Source organism: Neopsephotus bourkii, unplaced genomic scaffold (assembly GCF_033783945.1).
Source record: "Neopsephotus bourkii isolate Nb327-2 ecotype Australia unplaced genomic scaffold, CSIRO-AGI_Nbou_v1 NB_1655, whole genome shotgun sequence".
NCBI classification, from domain to species: Eukaryota; Metazoa; Chordata; class Aves; order Psittaciformes; family Psittacidae; genus Neopsephotus; species Neopsephotus bourkii.
The window spans coordinates 4104994-4119372 of NW_026902129.1; the positions used below are offsets into that span (position 1 = coordinate 4104994).

The following is a 14379-nucleotide window of genomic DNA, read 5'->3' on the forward strand; positions in this document are numbered from 1 at the left end:
AAATTACACTGGCAACAGGCTTTGTCGCTATAGTGACACGCACGACAATTAAAAAGATTAATTCTATCAGTATAACATAGGGTAAACAATAGAGAAACTCTTTGTAGATGCATTCTCTTGCTGATTTTTACTCTCACAAATGCATATTCCGAGTTGGGGATACAGGGGGAGAGAGATAGGAGCTATTTTCTGAAAAGAAGTTTCTTGAAAAATCTAAATTCCCTTTTGGACATCAGGAAAAAGCTGATTCTAGAAACTCCTGTAACAGTCTCTGGGAGACACTTATTAATACAAAACATCACCTGTAAAAACTAATGGAATAAGAGGACTTGTAAGTGTCCAGATTTGTTTCCAAGGTAATCGCTTTGAAACCTCTAGGAACCAAAATGACAATTAGCAGCAGTATGGAAACTGATGAAAGCAGATCACAGAGACAGATTCCTGTCTGTCAAATTCACACCAATTGCTACACACAGTTTTCACTCCTTATTTCGGACTTTATGGACTTTCATTCCTCACACCCCTTTTCCCATACTTCTGTACTTCAAATGTCAGCTGTGTTTTTGCTAAAAATCATGTATGAATAAGTATCATTACTGCAAAAGAAAGCAGCAGTAATTTACAGAACGTAAACTTCAAACCACAAGACTAAGTCCTGCTTGTCTGAACAGCCCAATTGAATCTAGCATAATTACCTGAGTAAGTCTGCAGAAATGGCCTGTCCTTCATTGCCTCTAGATACATGATATATATATGTGTGTGCATAAATATATGCACATCACAATCTCCTATGCTTTTGCACATCTAGGTTTTGTACATCTAGTCCTTTCCTCTGCCCCCAAGTAGAATCAGGTCTCTACATAATTCCTCTTCATCTACCCCTGACAAAGGAAAGGGTAGATGAAGTGACAGGGACTACATCTTCTCAAAAAATGTATTCCAGTGCTTTCTCCTGCTATCTGTACTTTTTTCCCCCCTAATATCTAACCTGAGCCTTCTTTGCTGCAGCTGAAATTCATTTCTTAACCAGCTGCAACAGAACCAGTGCCTGTTTCCAAGATCTGTTACATATGCTCTTGGGGAAGCTATGAATGGGACAATTCTTTTGTACGGATAGACTATCAGCTGCATAGGGTCTTCCACTGAATAGAACAGCAGGCTTTCCTTCCTAAATGCTCCTCCTTTGATAGGCTCCTCCACTCGAGAAAAGTAACAAAATTCTTTTTACCTACTGATTCTATCACAAGATGTGTATTTTCCATATGTATTTCCCATTGGGAGAAGAGAAGATTAAACAACAAAGGATCAGACTACAAAATCTATAAACTCTCACAAAACATCACTAGCTCTTCCTCTGCATTCCTAAATTTAGATTTCCTCTCCGCTGTTCTAATTTACATTATTTGGGCTGTACGACTGCATTATTTCAGACTTCAGTTCCTTTGTTAGTACTCTGATGCCTTACATTTATTCAGTTCCAACTCTGTTCTCAAAGGAAACTGGCTATTTATTTCAGCAAATGTATTCAGCAAATATAAATCTGGGTGAGAAACAGAATAGTTGGGTATAATGTCGTGTAAGTTCAGCATAACTATTCACTCTGCTGTCTAAATTTAAGCCTTTTCTTCCTTGTGGGATTCACAATTATAATATTTATTGATAAATAAGGATAGAATCCATGGAAATAATTTTAAAGCTTTTGATAGCGCACAGTACCCAGCACTAAATTCAGCACACTGTGTAGTATATTCTTACTGTAGTAAGTTCTTGCTGCCTAGGAGCCATAACCAAGCACTACAGGGTTTGTTTGGTTTGTTTTTCTTTATTTTAAAAGCATACAACAAAACATAAGGAGGAAGTGGAGTCCTCTGAACTTATGAACCACATTGCAAGAGGTCTGATATCAGCTTCCCATTCTCAAAGACCTCCTTTGCGACATGAGACCATCCACTTGACACTCCGTACTGCAGTACCCTGGATATACCAATTCCTTTCTTTTCCCACAGTCTGTCCTGGCTACTTAAATAGTAAGGAAAAGTAGTGTCTCATGTGATAGGCTCAATGTTTTAGATTTACAGATTCACGGGCCAGAGCAGATCACAGTGACAATCTAATTTAGCCTCTTGTATAAAAGACAGCCTGAAATTCATTCTTGTTTCAAGTTAAGTATGACTTGCAACTCCTTTATACTGATGAAGAATCCACCTTTCTCTAGGTACAGGGTTCAAATGGCTGGTTATTCTTCCACATGTTAAAAAACCTGTACCTAATTCCAGTATGAATTTGTCTGGCTCCTATATCCAACCTCTGGGTCTTGTTATGCCTTTGTCTGCCTGATAAAACATAGCTACTGCAATACCAACAATAAACTACACTATGTGTTATCTAAACAGCATTCCTCCTTAACTGCACCCCTAGGACAGCTCTGACACTACCTTACTGGAGCTAGCTGACACTTAAAGCTTTTGGCAACAAGTATGCAATAAAACATCTGTTGTGACACCCCTTCTAAGCACCCTCTCTCCCACACCATATGGCCATCTCCACTGAGTGGTACTGCAAGGCCACAACCCAGCTCTCATCACTCCCCGTCCTCCCCAGGGAAAGCAGACACTGACTGATAATTGCACACAAACTTCACACTCCATCAGCAGGAAAAACAGCCTGCTGCAGTGAAAGGAGATGCACAGAGCACATCCGTGTTACAACACACTCTACCCATGTCATCGCTGCCAGAAAACCCTCCTTGTGGCAGTGCAGCATACTCTCAAATAAGGGATCTATTTCCAGAACTGCTGCTGCTGCTGCTCCTCCTCAATGCTCTGATTGTCACAGTCAAATCAGCTGTTAAGTATAAAAGGAAATAAATCCCACACATACATACAAGATTTCATTGACACACTAGTGCCCTTCTGCTATGGAAGCAGAAGAGTACTCATCTTTCATATATGCCTTCATAGCTTACATAATTGTGAATTATATTTGTGGGCAGAAAAAGAAGAAAAAAGATACAGGCAGCATTCTGCCTCTGCTGTGCCTCCAAACAGGTCCACAGACACCCTTTACTGACACTGTCAGAGAAGTCAAAGCCTTTCCAGATGATGAAATCTTGAGACCCCAGTACTTTGTAGCATCAATGTATTTTCCTTTTGCTGCAAAACTAACTTCTTGGTGTCAGACACACAGATAGCTTTTAGCACTAAAGCCACTCAACAATTTGGTCAAAACTATGTATAAATATCATGGAATGCCACTCTTATTGCTGTGCTGTCCAGGAACAACGCTGACTGGATAATCATGAGGAAAGCATAGATGGAAAAAGAGGAGCTAAAGTAAAAGAGAAAAAAAAAACACACTAAAACAAAGCAGAATCCACACCAGCAGTCACAACTACAAAATAAATTAATTGTGAGGGGACAGGTTGTGTTCCTACTGAATTCAACTGGCTGGCTTCCCATTTATTTCAATTGGCCTGATAAACACTTGCATCCTTCCAGCTTCTGTCCTGCCAGAAAGAAAGGCTGGCAGGCAATCCAACAACATGAGCTACAAAGAATCAGCACCGGCACTGACAAAATTCGACTGCCATTCAAAATACAATTCAAAGCTAGGAAATGACAGGAAAAGCCTTCCAGCAGCTCCAACTGCAATTGGATGTACAGCAAGGGCTTTAATTTAAAAGCAATCCAAGAGCTACAGTGTGTACTCTGTGTATAAAATTTAACTGAATGTTCCTGTAGCACCTTCAAATTCTCAATTCTCTTTTTAATTATGCAAAGGCAGTACTACACAAACACTGTTAATCATATTCCTCGTGTTTAAGGTCAGAGTTGGATGCAAAGGAGAACCTGTTTCCATTAATTACTTATATGTAACCTAGCACAGCTATAAATTACAGATAGATGCAAGCCAAAAAAGCTTACAAACCAGTTATCATTTGCTGTGATCAGGTATAGTCACTTGGGTGGAAAAGACAACTGGCAGTCCTTTTCAATCCTGAAATTATTTGGCAATAGATTAGATTAGTTAATCTTGCTGAACTCACTGTGAATTTCCCTCTCTCTGAAGGGATGGGAAATGTTCTTTAATGTAACAAAAACCAGGTGTATACATCAGAGGTCTCTCCCATTGATTTACTACATTTTGCACTGATAAGCTCTGTTACTGGCTTGTTGCACTGGTTGGTTGGTTGTGGGTTGCTTTTTGGTTTGGGGTGTGTTCCCCCTCCTCTCCTTTTATCCACATTTTTCAACACCAGCGCATTGAGACCGGCATAGATTATTGTCATTATGTCACATAGAAATAAATAAATCTTTTAAATTTATAGTTAGTAATTTCCCTGGACAAAGCACTAATTAACAACACGCTACTTTAAGGTCCTAATACCTTAGATAACAACAAATCTAAAACTCACTAGAAGCAAAAGCTGCCGAGAACTGACTTGTGAAGGGAAATCTTGCAAGCCCTTTTACTTGTTTCCAGGTGGTTTGTTTGCTTGGGGTTATTTTTAGTTTATTTGGGGTCTGTTTTTCCTTTTTAAGACTCTGATTTTAGGTTTTACTCTTGATACTGCTATTTTCCACATAGATCACGCTTTGATTAATGTCTCAGAACGTTCAAATCTAAAGCAAATCCACAAGTATGCCTGGGATTTGTTACTGTGGATTCGGAAAAATCTTAAAACTTCTTTGTGTTACATTTCCTCCTGTGTAAATGAAGGGCTTCGTTTCTTTGCTTCTTATTCAATTTCTCCATAAATCAGAGTTGGATGAGCTTTACAAAGTGGAAAAAAAGTAAGTCTCTTTGGTTTTCCACTGCCTGAAAGTAAGACTAACTTTCATATATATGCATACACAAAGATTTGAGATATCACATCATGTTAAAGCTGTTGTGAAACTGCTAAAGTATCTTAAGAGCTGACCACAGACATGTAAATGAAATGCAGTAAAGAAAACAAAACTAACACCTGGAAGCCCACTGTTTTCCTTCACTTCTTATACCTTCTAAGATTAATATTTCGCTCTTCAACAAGTTTAAACAGTTTCCAGCTGTCCTGCACACATTTAATTGGATCCAAGCAACATGAACATTTTGATATCTGGAATAAGTGTATTTCCCACTTCCTTATCTGATGTGAAATCACAGGAGGAAAACACAAACACACCAAAGAAACAGGCTACAGGGTACCAGGTAATGTACCTCCTAGCTTCAAGGCTCAACCTGCTACACCTAAGTGACTCCTCATACAACTCTGTGTACTCAGTGTAAGCAAGCTGGTCTTAAAAACCACAACTGAGAGAAAATAACAAAATGTTCCAACAGGAATCTGTAAGAGCACTGTACTATCTGTGCAAGCAATAACAAATGGAAGTTTTTGTCTCAGAAGCTCCAGTGACATCATTATCGTGCTTATACTCTTGGGGGGGTTGCAAGATAAGCAACTATTGGTGCACTGACAGTGCACAAGACAAGAATCCACCATTCACACAAACAGCAACCGGCTTTGATGTCAGCTTATTTCAAAAGGGGGCTCTGTGTGTTCATACAAAAATAAGTAAATGTATTTTCATTTCCTATTAGCTCAAATTGCTGCACCATTTCAAATAACATACCTCCATAAAGTAGTAAAAAACACCTCACAACATAAAGAACTCCAAAAGCTTTCAGTGTGTAAACACAAAGATCTAACAGAAATGGGTGAGGTTAATAATGATTATGTCTGCTAACTGCCCCCTGTAATACTTGATTCATAAGTGCACCTGTATGTAATCTATACAGTAATGCTCACGGAAGGACTGTTGACCTAGCACAAAGATTAGCAAGCAGCAGGGTCCAAGACTGAATATTTACAGCTACTTCAAAAACAAGCTAAGGTATCCCAGGTAACTCAACTAAATGATTGGTGTTACTACTTATTTGAAATGAAGAGCAGGAGCAGGTCAGCCACATTCCCGTAAAAAAAAATGCATTTTAAATGCATTTCTATTTCAAAGATTCACTCACTCATTCATGGCTTGACTTCACGAACGAAGATTTGGGAAGGGCTTTTACCCACGCTTACTACAAGCGCGCGGATGACTAAGAAGGCCAATGTGGGACAGGCAAATCCGGCTACAAAAAGCACAGCAGAAGGTCTCCTTGGGTGGTACAGGTGGGGCGCAATTCTTTCCGTGCTGTCTTTTCTCCTCAAGATTAGTTCTTAGTGAGCTCTCAAAGGAGCCAACGGCATTATGTATGGTGTGCCTCCAAGTCTCCCGATTGGAGGCCAAGGTGGACCACTGATGGTAGTCAGTATGGCCAAGGCTAAGGTATTGTTTCAGGGAGTCCTTATATCTCTTCTTTGGGGCACCTCTCTTGCGGCTACCAGTGATTGTTCACCGTAAAACACAATCTTGGGGAGGTGGTGATCTTTCATCCTAAAGACGTGCCCTGCCCAGCGCAGCTGCAATTTCAGCAATATGGCCTCGATGCTGGTGACCCCTGCCTGTTCGAGGACAGTGACATTAGACACATAGTCAGTCCAATGGATGTTTAGAATTGTACGGAGGCAGCACTGATGAAAGCGTTCGAGGAGTCGCAGGTGGTGACGGTAGATGACCCACGATTTAGACCCATGTAAAAGAGTAGACAATACAATGGCTCTATAGACACTGATCTTTGTACTTTTCTTCAGGTGTTTATTGCACCAGACTCTTTTATGGAGTTTTCCGAAGGCTCTATATGCCTTTGCTATTCTGTAGTCTATCTCTGTCAATTGTGGCATCCAAGGAAATGATGCTTCCCAGACAGCTGAACTGCTGAACTGCCTTAAGCTCTGACTCGCCAATGGTAATGTGGGGATGGCGATAATCTTCTTGTGGTGCAGGTTGGTAGAGGACTACTGTCTTCTTCAAGCTGACTTCCAGCCCAAAAACCTCAGCCGCCTCCGCAAAGCAAGATGTTAAACGCTGCAGAGCTGCTTCTGTGTGGGCAACAAGGGCGGCATCATCAGCAAAGAGCAGTTCACGGACAAGATGGTTTAGGGTCTTAGTGTGGGCCTTCAGTCGCCTTAGATTGAATAGGCTACCATCAGTACGATATCGAATATAAATGCCGTCTTGTTCGTCGAGGTCTGCTGTAGCCCTTTGGAGCATCATGCTGAAGAAGATTGTGAATAAGGTTGGTGCGAGAACGCAACCTTGTTTCACACCATTGGTTATTGGGAAAGGCTCAGAGAGTGCATCGCCATACCTGACTTGGCCTTGCTGATCCTCATGTAACAGAATAATCATTTTGAGGAACTTGGGGGGACAACCTAATCGTTCCAAGATCAGCCACAGGCCTTTTCTGCTCACAGTGTCAAAAGCTTTGGTGAGGTCAACGAAAGTTACGTATAACCCCTTATTCTGTTCTCTACACTTTTCTTGCAGTTGTCTGAGAACAAATACCATGTCTGTGGTACTTCTATTAGCCCTGAAACCACACTGACTTTCAGGTAGAAGTTCTTCTGCGATAGCAGGTACTAGTCTGTTCAATAGTATTCTTGCAAGAATTTTACCAGCAATGGAGAGCAGAGTTATACCACGGTAGCTTGAGCAGTCTGACTTGACACCTTTTTTCTTATACAGAGTGACGATGATTGCGTCACGAAAGTCTGACGGTATTTTGCCTTGTTCCCAACAGCACACAACTAGCTCATGAAATTTAGCGTGAAGTGCTTGGCCTCCATGCTTCCATATTTCAGGTGGGACTCCGTCAACCCCAGCTGCCTTGCCAGTTTTCACCTGCTGTATGGCCTTGAGAGTCTCTCCCATGGTAGCGGCTAAATCCAATTCGTTTTTCAGCGGATGTTGCAGAATGTGCTGGATTCCTTCGCCTTGGACTACACGATTTGCACTAAAGAGGGTTTGAAAATGTTCAGACCAACGATTCAGGATGGAGATTTTATCTGTAAGAAGCGTTTGTCCATCTGCACTAAGTAAGGGGCTTTGAACCTGAAATGTGGGTCCATACACTGCCTTCAGAGCCTCAAAGAATCCTTTGTGGTCACCCAAATCTGCACATAGTTGAGTCTTTTCTGCTAGGTTGAGCCACCACTTGTTCTGGATGTCTGTAAGTTTCTGTTGGAGTTTGCTACATGCAAGACGAAAGGCTGCTTTTCTTACATGGCAGAGTGGCTGAGCGAGGTGTGCTTCATGAGCAGATCTCTTTTTTGTCACCAATTCCTGGACCTCCTGGTTGCTATCGTCAAACCAGTCTTTGTTTTTCTTTGAGGAGAACCCAATGGATTCTACGAAGGACTGTAGGATGCTATTTTTGATATGTTGCCAAAATGCTTCGGGAGAAAAATCTATAAGTTGGTCTTCAAGCCTAGTTTGAAGGTTAGCCTGAAAGCTGTCCCTCACTGCAGCTATTTGGAGATTATTAACATTGAGCCTCCTCCTCGGAATGCCGCCCCTCTTAGGTTTGGGCTTGAAGTGGAAATTAAGTTTGCAACGCACAAGGCGGTGGTCTGTTTGGCATTCTGCACTAGGCATCACTCTGGTCTGGCAGACATCACGAATATTTCTCTGGTGCACTAAAACATAATCAATAAGGTGCCAATGTTTAGACCGAGGATGCATCCAGGTTGTCTTCCAGCTGTCTTTCTGCTGGAAGATAGTGTTGGTGACGGCAAGCTGTTGCTCTGCACAGAACTCTAGTAAGAGGTGACCGTTATCATTGCAGCTGCCAACGTTATCATTGCCGTGCTTGCCTAGTACTCCTTTCCAGGCTTCAAAGTTCTTTCCTACTTGGGCGTTGAAGTCACCAAGGATTATGATCTTATCTTCTATAGGAACTTTCTGAGTGAGGTGACGCAGGTCTGAGTAGAATTTTTCTTTTTCTGCAGGGTCAGCTTGCAGAGTTGGAGCATATATGCTGAAAAGAACAATGTGTTGCTTATTGTGTAGTGGAAGACGTAAGGAGATAATACGGTCGGAATGACCTATCGGCAAATTTTCAAGTTTAGAGGCTATGGAGTTTTTAATCATGAAGCTGACTCCAGAAAGATGACTTTCAGTTTTGGGTTTGCCTGACCAGTAGAGTGTATAGCCAGCACCATGTTCTTTGAGGCTACCTTCCTCATGAAGGCAAACTTCACTGAGAGAAGCGATATCAATGTTAAGTCGTGACAATTCATGGGCAATTAGCGCAGAGCGGTGCTCAGGATGCCCACTGTTCACTGTATCAAGAATGGTTCTGATGTTCCAACATGCGAGTGTCAATCTGGACACACCTTTGGAGGCAAGTGTATGCCTTTGTCTCTTTGTCTTTAATTGACCGCAACAGAAGATGCCCGTTGGCTGCGGCTAGCCAACCAGGTGGAGGGGGGGATGAGCTTTGGTTAGGCCACCTTTTCTAGGCCTCTCACCATACGAAGCAAGCAGTGCTGTCCTTGAAAAAGGCTGCTGGGTCATTCAGGATGCTGCTGAACAAGACTGTCATCTCCTGGGTCTTTCTATTTCAAAGATTAAAACAGCGTAATAGCCATGTGGAAGTGCTTGCTCACTTCACTGAGGAACTGCTGAAGTAGTCTTAAGAACTGATACCCCTGCTAATATTTTTCAACTTTGGTGAACTCAATCACAGCTTTTGAGTGATCTAATTCACCCAAAAACTTGACTGGTCTGACACAACAGCAATAGCACAAAACCTGCAGAATTACAGAGCTATCCAATAGTCTGGGACTGCACCCATTTCCATACGCATTTAATGTTCAACACCTACAGAGGCCATGAGGTTCATTTCCTAACCCTATGACTGTCCTGGTTTTACCACGGAATTTTGGGTATTAGACAACAAGATAATGCATCACAGAGACCACACAGAGCTCTAGTGAAGGGGCATTTAGGTGGGTTTTGGCATTTCTACTAGGCTGGAGGACATTCAGTGAGTGGCAAACATGTCACCATTTTACAAATAATTTTCAATCCTTAGTGTTAGAAGAAAGAGAACTTCAAGCCCCGAGCATTTAAAAAGGAGTATGGCGATAGAATCCTCTCCGAGATAACCTGCTTACACTCAGTAACACTGCCAGTAACACTGCCAGCAAAAGACATAAGTAAAACAAGAGACAATCAAGCCTGCAGAATGATGGAAGATCATTCACAACATATTGTTACTTCCTCTTGTTCTCTTCACTTTAAATTCAATGCAGAATTTTATAGTCCCCTTGCACAAAGGAACAGCTATATATTTTCACATAATTCTGAAGTCCTTTGTCCTATTTGGTGTGGCATTGTTTCACATGACATATAGATGACCTTGCTTCAGTGGGATGAAGCTACACACCCTCTTCTCAGCAGGCTGTGTCTTAATCACTAGCTCTTGATGCAGCACGGTTCAGGAGTGTGTTTGGGCTCGGGCAGAGAGGAATAGCGACTGGCAGAATCAACTCTCACTGGTAGCACAGGCTCCCTGTCAGTCATAGGAAGCCCAGCTCCAACAAACCGTCTGCAAGGCACAGAAGAGAGCAGAAGAACCAGATTTGCTGGTTCTTTGTAGTCCCTCCACCTCAACAAGACACAACACTCATATTGAGAGCTGTTGGATTATAAACTGAGAAAGACATCCTCCTTCTGCATCACTTCACTTGATAAAACCAATCATGAGCTGCACTTTAAGGACTGTGCAAGGCAAGGAATTATTAAACATATCTGGAGGTAAGTGAGAATCCAGGCCATGCTATGGCACACAATGTAAAACATTGCTGTGAGAAAACACATCTTAGTAAACCAGCACTCTGCCCTTCTGAAAGTCCCAAGTGGTATTCCAGGGCAACTTTATTAGAGGATGCTACAGGACTTACACTGTTAATCACACACAAGCATCACAAGCATAGCACACTCAACACCTAAAGTTCACAGTATTAAAATAATAAATTAGAAACACTTGTATCTCTGCAGAAATGCCTGCAGCACAGTCTGAGACAATCAGCAGGAGGCAATGAGAGTGCAAGAAAAGGGTATAAACAGCAGGAGGTTAATGTCTAGCCTATAGCAGGATACTCCAGAAGAAACAAAGCTACTCTTGTCATGATTCACAGGCCCATAGTGTGATATCATTACGAGCCTTCTAAAACAGCTGTGTCAGAGCTTCACCCTATGAAGCTTCTGCCTGACCCTTTCATAGCACCATACAGGACTTCAGGGTGAACCCCTGTGAAACTTCTTAACAGTTTCATTTCACGAGAAAATAAGAATATATTTGTTTCAATATGCAGTACTCATATTTAGAGCTTAACCCCACTTCAACTTCTATCTTGTTCCCCATTCTAAACTACATTAGGCAAATCAACACAGTTTCTGACTGTAGCGCAGTGATTTTCAACTATGCTCCAGCTGTTTGACTGAATAATATTCAATGTCCCTGAGCACATTAGTTAGCACAGCAGTTCTCAAATATCTACTGCTTGGACTTCAGTCAGGTGCAATACAGGGAAACGTGCAATCTAAATAAGAACTTGCCCTAACTACACTGACGAAAATTACCAAAATGCACATGGACCCGAAATTACAATTCAGGTACCTAATATTAGGTTCCAAACCTATGTTTTATTCTTTTCCACATAAATGTCAGCACCACTTCTGAACACCTTCAAAAAGAAATGTAAAATAACTAATAACCTCCAAACATAGCTGACAAATCTATCCCATTCTCCTCACCATAAGGTGCCACTGTGTTTGCACATTATGGTGGGAATGCTTTAGAAAGCATCCAGAAACATAATATACATTGCTATTGCACATTTATGCTATTGAAGGCAAGGAGACAAGGCCTGTAGTACTCCAATGTCCTCACAAGGGTTTGTTTTGAAACCTCCCATCAAGCCTCTACAGAGCATCATGTTCTACACAAATCAGCTTTGTATTATTTGGACACTTACATACATATCCCACTGAAGCAAATAAATGAAGGAACTGCTGATAATTCCTCACGAAGAATTTGGGAGCCTCATTTCACCCACTCAACTCTGAAAACCGTTATTTCTGAGTTCCCCAAGTAGGATACCAGATTTTAAACTACCAACTTGCCAAATAAATCTGATCAGCCTTTCAGACTTTGAGCAGGCTAAACCAACTGGAAATGCTGGTAATGAATGTCTGTAATGACAACAAGGATCCTGATGCAGTACCACTTGGCATTTTATAGCCACACTATCCTGTGTAACCAAGTCAACTCATGTACTTGTAGCAGCCATTTTTTCAGATGAAGCAGGCTTCCTGACACTCAGCTGAAGCCTCTGGTCTGAGAAGGCTGTGAGTCATTTGAAAACTGTGAAAAAACACCCAAATCTTCACCTCCAACCAGACATAACCAAAGGGGGGGGGGGGGGGGGGAACCTAAACAGACAACTGGTGGGAACTGGGGATGTGCAGTAACCCTAACATCATACAAATGCCTATCAGAGCAAATGGCTTAGAATATAAATAGTGATGCTGGCTCTTACACAGGGATAAACTCTTAAGGTACATTTTTTGTCTCACCTTAGTATATACTTAATAAATAATTAGTCCTCATTTCATACAAGAACACATCATGCTGCAATAAATCAAACCTCACCTACGATTATCTCACCCCCGTGCTCATCCCCTTCTTTCTACCCAAAGCAATGATGCATCTCAAAATACACACAGAGAGTAAAATATACATTTCTGGCTCTGAACACATCCTGAAAAAAATTTTTTAAATTAGAGCAAAATGCAATTAAAAAAATTATATATATACAGGAAAGAGTTTAAACATGTTCTTAGGCTGCTGGCTGTAAAAAAATATTGAACTGTTAAAAGCATACATTCTGTTATAACTCTTCCCTTCCTTCAGATCTTGCTAGTGAATAAACAACACAGACCTCACAACGGCAGCTTAAGTTGCAGTGACAGAACAGAGCAGAAAAGAGTAGTGCAAGTCAGAATTCAGCTACTATGCCAAAATGTTTTTTTATGCAGCTTTAAAGTCATTATATTATAAAAAGATTATATTATAAAAAGATTATATTATAAAAAAATAGAAATATTTACTGTTTATAATGGTATAACTGAATAGCAAATCACGACGTACTGAATTAGATACTGCAACGACATAGGGAATAAGAGGTACCTATTCCAAACAGTGTACAAGCTACTAAAATCATAGAATGGTTTGGGCTGGAAGGGACCTTAAAGCTCAGTTGGTTCCAACCCCCTGCCACAGGCAGGGACACTTTCCACTAGAGCAGGTTGGTCCAAGTCCTGTCCAACCTGGCCTTGAACACTGCCAGGGATAGGGCAGCCACAGCTTCTCTGGGCAGCCTGTGCCAGTGCCTCATCACACATTAACCATTTCTTTCATAATACCTAATCTCAATCTCCCCTCTGTCAATTTAAAGCCATTTCCCCTTGCCATGTCAGTATATGCCCTTGTAAAAAGGTCCCTCTCCAGATTTCTTGTCAGCCCCCTAATTTAGGCACTGGAGCTGTTCTAAGGTCTCCCCTTAAGGAGCCTTCTCTTCTCCAGGCTGAACCAGCCCAGCTCTCTCAGCCTGGCTCCAGAGCAGAGCTGCTCCAGCCCTCGCAGCATCTCCGTGGGTTCTCTGGACTCACCCCAGCAGCTCCACGTCCCACTTGTGTTGTTGCCCCAAAGCTGCAGTATGGGTCTCATGAGAGCAGAGGAGGGAAAAACCCCTCCCTCGACCTGCTGGTCACGCTCCTTTTGATGCAGCCTAGCACACGAGTAGAGGGTGGGTGGTTTGGGCTCAAACACACACTGAAGCTGGTTTATGTTGAGCTTCTTAACCAACACTCCCAAGTCCTCCTCCCCAGGGCTGCTCTCATTCAATCCAGTCTCCACCCAGCCTGTAGTTGTGCTTTAGACTGCCCCGACCCAGGCGCAGGACCTTGCAACAGATGTGTCTGGGCTTATTGCAGGTGCTCTGTTTTCAGAGATGACAAGGCTAATGCTATGTATTAGTAACGCTTGGCTCTCAGGTCTCCAAAATAACACACAGAAACAGACCACTCAAGAACAGCTTGGGAAAACCCCAAGAAAAACCCCAAAACAAGCTCTAACGCTTAGCCTTGCAGAACTGAAGAGGCAAGCAGGGAGAAGCGCCCAGGCAGCAGTCTCTGCGGGCACGGCAAAACCCTGCACGCGAAAAGCACACCAAAGACCGAGGGCTCCTTGCCAAGGGATACGCTTCACTGACAGCGCAAGAAACCTACGGCAAGCTCACTAAAACTACTGACTGAACCCAAAGGGGGTGAAATTCCAAATACCAGTTTGAAGCAAGAGGGGCTTAAATGATCACAAACCGGTATATGAAACACAACCCGACCGAAGCGCGGCAGACTCGGGCCCAACCCGGAGGGCGGCCCCTTACGG

General features: G+C 42.2%; 1 protein-coding gene across 9 annotated transcripts in view; it reads right to left on the reverse strand.

The window, feature by feature from the left end:
* TPK1 (thiamin pyrophosphokinase 1) overlaps positions 1-14379 on the reverse strand; it is a 286829-nt gene that overhangs the window by 271401 nt on the left and 1049 nt on the right. The gene's annotated exons all lie outside the window — the stretch shown is intronic.